General features: G+C 31.6%; 1 non-coding gene across 1 annotated transcript; it reads left to right on the top strand.

Annotated features, from left to right (window-relative positions):
- Positions 1–989: 989 nt before the first annotated feature.
- Positions 990–1,072, top strand: TRNAL-UAA (transfer RNA leucine (anticodon UAA)). Its single transcript has one exon. It is a non-coding gene; the product is annotated as a tRNA-Leu (tRNA).
- The last annotated feature ends 5,257 nt before the right edge of the window (positions 1,073–6,329 follow it).

Below are 6,329 nucleotides of genomic sequence, written 5' to 3' on the forward strand. Positions count from 1 at the left end.
TATATATGCCATTTGTTAAAAGTTTGGCTCATTTATGCCATTTTCGTTTGAGAAAAGTCTCATCTATGCCATTATTTGCTGACTCAAAAAGTTTCCGGTATTGTAAAACCATTTTTCACATGTGCTCAATTATGATTCGGCCACGTCATTAAATTAAATTAATTTTAAAAGGAAAAGCTCGAATATGCTATTGAACTTTGAGAAAAGCCTCATGTATGCCATCCGTTAAAAGTTGGCTCATGTATGCCATTTCAGTTAACAAATAATGGCACCAGTGAGCCTTTTCTCAAATGAAAATGCCATAGATGAGCTAAACTTTTAACGGATAGCATAGATAAACCTTTTTTCAAAATTTGATGGCATATTTAAGCCTTTTCTGAAACCCAAATCAAACTAATATACATCCTAAGTTCCAAATATTTTTGTTTTGTTCACTTCTAAGTAGTATGCTGTAAGATCAAATGATCAAATTAATGGCAAACATGCAGAAGCATACCAAATTGATCACATTTGTTATTTTTATGTCTTGTGTGTAGAATAGTATAGGTTTGATTTTACCACTTTCATTTTATAATGATGTGAATGTTTAACGATTTATTTGGGGTTGTTGAAGTGGTATGATAATAATTTAATCAGTATCTACTTATAGTTTTGTGAAACATGTAGTTATCATTGATTGTTGAAGAGCTAAATAAGTTTTGAGATAATTGAATTTTATGTCCTAAGTGCTAAAAGATGATCCATATCTGAACAGAAAATTAATAATCGAGAAATCCAATAAAAATAATCAAAAAATCCGAAAAGTCCCAGACTTCTTTTGGTTTGATTTAATTTATAAATTTCAAAATCTGACATAAATAATTTGATTTGATAATTGGATAATCCGAACCATTATGATCCATGTACAACCCTAATTGATGGTAATATTTCCTCTTTCCCCCCTTTTGTCTAAAGATATATTATTTCCAATGACACCAAAACGCATACAAGCTGGTTTGCCCGAGAGGTTAAGGGGGAAGACTTAAGATCTTCTGCACATAAGTGCGCATGGGTTCGAACCCCATAGCCAGCATTTTTTCTCCAATTTTTTCCTTTTAAAAAACTATTGAAGTTCTGAAAATGTATTTCACCTTTTTTAATATTCAAATCACATCACGATCAATAGTATCTCCATTTATTCTCTTGATTTCAATCCCTTACGTATGGATATATCGATTTATTTTCCGTTCCAATGAGACGTATAATTTTTAACCCCTTATTTAGACTTTTAGACCTTTGTCTTTCCAAATCGAGACCTAACTCGCGCCGTTGAAACAATCTGCGAAAAACACCTCAATATATGACCCTGTGCAGTAACTGAGAGTCTTATTATACCTAAGGCTAATTTTAGTTCACTAAATTAAGTTTCATCTCGTGTAGTCATTATGGACACGTACAAGAATATTGAGTAGACGGTTGATGTATCAGACTCGGTCCTATCTTTCATAGCATGCATTTTTATTCATTTCACAATTGATTCGGTAAGCTACGTGTCCAGTGCATGAAAAGTTGCTTTCGGTCGCCCAAACTTACTTACTTGTGACAATCTTTCGGCCGCCCAATAACCTATAAACAGAAGGGCCACATCACCTCCATATGACCATCATTTCTATTTATCTTTTTTTTCTTCTCATTTTTAGCCTTCTTTCCTATTTAAATTAATTATTTTATTAAAAAGCAAATTACTTAATTTATTGTGACTGTCTATTTTAGTTATCAATAAAAAACTATTTACAATAAAAATTTCTCACGTACCAATATACTATGACATAGATGAGATAAAAACACCTTATTGATTTTTCAGGGTTAGTGAGTGTTATTCAATGATTTATGTTGATGAACTTGTCCTAATTTGTATATTGCACAAGTAAATCATTTTAAATATTCTCAAATGAACCCATCTCGTTATTATGTCTATATACTTAATTAATCACAAGCCTTTTCTTGCATGAGCTCATGGTTAAGACATTTGGCTCCATTATCTTACTATAACTTTACAATCCTACTCTATTCCTAATTGGAGTAAAGCATAATTATTAAAATCTGAGTATAAGTTGTACATATGATGAAAATCATAACAAAAAGATGAACTAGTATAAGTAATTTGAGTATAAGTAGAGAGAAGGAAAACACAGAGGAAATTATGATGTACAGCATTTTTTGTTTGTTAAAAATAGACATTCAATCCAATATTTATAAAGTTGATCATTAAGAAATTTTATGATTTGTGAAACTAAAGTTTGAGTTTCTCCTTGTGAAATTCTTTCCTTAAAAACATGCCAACATTCTTAGAGAAACACCAAGTTCATTCAAATATTAACTTTTTTTTTTTGGAGATGGCCTAGAAAGGCAATAAAAAGCACCAAAGTTTGAATAGGCTAATGCATTAAATTAGACAATTTCAACGTGGACCAGTATCATTTTTTCCCCAAATGGATAGGGTCGTGCCCATTTATTGATAATAGCAAGGAAAAATTACACAAGTGAAGGTCTTTTATTTAATAATTACCACTTTTAAGTATACTTTTAATTTATTACCATTTTTATCAACTTTTAGCAATACTTACTTAAAACAATTTTGTTCCTTTAAACTTAACAAAAAGTGCTGTCATTCACAACTTTTAGCAATGCTGTCATTCAACCAAATTATTATATATGATTAAAAGAATAATATTGACAAATATTATAAATATTTTTTAAAAAATATTCACGTAAGTGATTTTCCCATAAAACAATCCACAATATACATGGTTTGGGCCCGAAAGTGACCCAAGCCCAAACTTAATTAGGCAAACACTAAATAAAATAAAGGGAAAGTTACATAAATATATCATAAATAAAAAATATTTACCATTTATAGAAATAATATTTTTTTTCACTTGATCACTTTTAATACATTTATAATACAGTTTTAATACATATTACAAAGAACAATTTTTTATTCACATATAATACAAGTTTTATTGATGGATAATACATTTATCACACATTTTAATACACTTATAATACAATGTGTCAACTTCTTACCAAACAAGCATAATATATTTTTAAAAACAGTTATAATACATATATATTGCATACTTAATTCACTTTTAATACATATTGCAAATTTAACATAGTATTGTTATGTATTGCTATAAATGATAATAAATAAAAAATATCGCTAAAATCAGTAATTATTTATTAAAATGCACTCATCCAAGTAATTATTCCTAAAATAAAATTAAAGCAATTGAAAAAACATCAACTGAAAAGAAAAGGGGGCAGAGCTGGATGAAGCTCAAGAAAATCTCCATGGATGGGTTCTTCAAACTACCAATCGATATTTTCAAAACACAACTCCGTGGTCAATTAGAAATTCACCTTAGGCGTTCACAAGTCCCATGAACACCATGAATTCACACTCAATGAAAACTTCTTCAACCACTAAATCGAGGGTTCTTTCTACAACGAAGGTAAGCTTCAATGATCTCCCTTAAACTCAATCAAACTTCAAATGTATAGTAAGACCATGGGTAAGGTTGCATTTCTTCATCCTTAACAGGTTGAGCTCCAAAGAAACTAATATCACTGACTCATTGTAATAGGATTTCACGCCCCGAGCCTACACCCTGGACGTGACCGACACTTGAGAACCATTACTGGTCCCCAAGCAAACCCTTCTCTTGGCTGGTTGCTAAGCGGAAGACTAACTCAAAGCATACAAAAACATCAAACTGAAGGAAACGTTTAAAATAGTTTACTAAATCTCAAAACTATCTGAAAATACTGAGTATGAAATATAGATTTTAAATTAAACATCTGTAACTGAATAGTAAAAGACAGACCAAGACTGTCGAACTGAAGTATAGTATAAATCATGATGAAAATCATTTAAGCTCTTAATATAATAATGCATTAATAGTAATAATACTGAACTGAAATATATAAATAAAAATATACTTTACTTTACTTTACTTCACTGTGAGTTTCTACAACCGACAACCAACAACCATCACTATGAGCCTTGTGATGATACAATATCTTACCCATGTTGTCTGAGCTACCCTTTACCTTGCCAGAGTGTAGAACGCAACTGAACTGATGGATCCACTAAAAGGCCTTCTTGAGGCAGTGAGAATTCGTATGAATGTTGGTACAATCCTATCCTAATCTAGCTACGTAGTTTATGGGATTTGAATTGTTTGAAATCTTATACCATATCGATGCTCAATACTACTCTCAAAATAATATATATACTTATATGATATGCTCGTAGTTTGGTAAACTATCTGTCTGTTTGAATAAAGGGTGAGACCAAACATAAATATATGAGTCAAAGCTCAAATCTTTTAAAAATATATCTTTTAAAGTCATGTATATAACTTAAATCATGAGAAAGTCTTCTAACTTGCATAGCTCATAAATATTCAAAATAGTTTTCATAATAGCATAAAAACTCTAAAATCATACTTTGAAATATAAACTTCATGAAATCATAATAATTTCATGTCAATAACTCACAAGAACAACAATGTAAAACCTTACTAAATATAAAAAGGAAGTACATAGGTCAAGAATCTTTAATCGTAAATAATTAATTTAAGAAATTGTGTAATTCAGGTCATAATTATGGATGAATTCGAAAGTGAGTTTGATAATCCTAACTATGGAATTTAGTTCATGAACATTGATAAATCTTGAACATGAGGATGAAAGGAATTCCTCAATTGAAGACTTACATGAAGAACCACAAAAACCTTTCTTGAACCTTGGAGATGAGTTTTTGAGAAGCTTTCTTGAAAATTTATGAATTTCATAAGTAGGAGTTATTAATTCAAGTTAATTATGATGAAGAAATTATGATATTTTATGGTCAAATCTTATCTTGGATGATAGATGAACCTTGGAGGAAGCTAGTTTCTTGAAAACTTTTCTTTCTAGGGTAAATTTATGAACTAGGGAGGTGAACTACGTCTTTGGAGGGTCATTAAAAGCCTCAGACGCGTGCGCGCCAGTGTGGAAAATGCCTCATGCACGCAGTCAACCGTACAAGAAGGCAGTACCTGCTGCCTCGGTGCGCTAGCGCGCAGAAATTGCCTCGGTCTTCGGCCGGCGCGTGGCAAGACAATGTCCAGTAAAATGGACATAACTTCTTACTTCGAATTCCAATTGATGTAAACTGGTGGCGTTGGAAAGAAGACTCAAATACCTTTAGATTGATGGATTAAGGGACACACAAATCTTTATATTCTAAGAGATATGGTTGTTTGAATTTGAGCCAAGTAGAATCTTATATCAAAACTTAATCGGTAAGGAAGATTTCAACTCAACTTTGTGCTAGGGGATTTTTGTGACCTTAATTCATCTCCAAATTTATTTCCACACTAAAGAATTGACCGTAACACCTAAACATAATTTATGAGTCACCCGATACGATCTTATATGTAAATGAAGAATGGTTCCAGTCTTAGATTAGAATTTTTTTGGGTGTTACATTGGAATCAGATCTAGCACCCTTCCCTAGTCAAAGCTGAGATAGTAATCAAGGTATTATTCCCTCCTCTTGAAAAATCTACCATATTCATCTTCCTTCAAATGAACATATGATTAATTGATGTAGTGCTGGTAGTAGAAGTGTTATTGTTGCTGTTGATATTGTGTTGATTCCTATAATGAGTTCCCATATTATTTTGACACTTACTTATTCTCATGTTTGGAGTGTCCAGTTTCTCCAGTTGTATCATTGCCTTTCCTGTACTTGGTATCTCTATCAGTGAGCTGAAATTTTTAATGAATGTACCTGCAAAGCAAAAAAATTATGTTAGTAAAAAAATCAGTGACTTGATTGCTTTAGGTAAGTTGCATCAACTGAAACAACCCATGTAGTCTCTCAACCTCTATCTAGAACCCTTTTGCAGACTAAAGAATATGTCTCCAAAACCATAAGCATTAAATTATGATTGCAACAATATTTACACCAATTCTTAGTTCTTTGATTTTTGCTGCTAGAACTGGTTCCTTTCCAATGTTTCTTGTCTCAACATAGACAAAGTTACCTTCAACATCTCTAATACATAAAACACTAGAAAATTGTCTGCCTAACATCCAATCCTCCTTCAATGTTGCATTTATAGCCCATTACATGACATGCCCATCTCACCACCTTGCAAGAGATCAGTGAACTGTAATCTTCAACAAATTTTGACCATTAAAGGCCAAGGTATAAATATTTGGCTAATATGACCAAGTTTTTATTGATTTCCCCTATCATAGTATTAAAAGACATCCTACCTCCATATCTTATTTTG

The sequence above is a fragment of the Solanum stenotomum genome, chromosome 6 (genome assembly GCF_019186545.1).
Source record: "Solanum stenotomum isolate F172 chromosome 6, ASM1918654v1, whole genome shotgun sequence".
NCBI classification, from domain to species: domain Eukaryota; kingdom Viridiplantae; phylum Streptophyta; class Magnoliopsida; order Solanales; family Solanaceae; genus Solanum; species Solanum stenotomum.